The following is a 427-nucleotide window of genomic DNA, read 5'->3' as shown; positions in this document are numbered from 1 at the left end:
AAGAAAGTAGGGAGAACATACATCATTAAGGAAGTGGCCCCTCTTCATCACTATGTGCTTTAAAGTTAACCCACCAAAACATTTAACTATCAAAACTTGCAATTCCAAAATAAAGTAAAATAATAAGTAAATGAAACCGATGAAAAAAATAATGCAACCATTTTTGGCATTTACTTAATAATATTTAGTTACTTTAACAGCATTGTTTCATGTTAGCAGGGTAAGGCATAAAAGAATTGTGTTAAAGTAACTAAGCATGCATTTGTTACTTCAAGGCTGGACTATTGTAATTCTTTAGTATCAGGAAGTCCACAAACTGTAGTTAAAAGGCTTCAGCTGATCCAAAATGCTGCAGCCAGAGTTCTGATGAAAATGAAAAATAGAGATCATATCTCTCCTATCCTGGCTTCTCTTTATTGGCTTCCTG

The sequence above is a fragment of the Cyprinodon variegatus genome, unplaced genomic scaffold, assembly GCF_000732505.1.
Source record: "Cyprinodon variegatus isolate N-32 unplaced genomic scaffold, C_variegatus-1.0 Scaffold133, whole genome shotgun sequence".
NCBI classification, from domain to species: domain Eukaryota; kingdom Metazoa; phylum Chordata; class Actinopteri; order Cyprinodontiformes; family Cyprinodontidae; genus Cyprinodon; species Cyprinodon variegatus.
Note: the sequence above shows the minus strand (reverse complement) of the source record.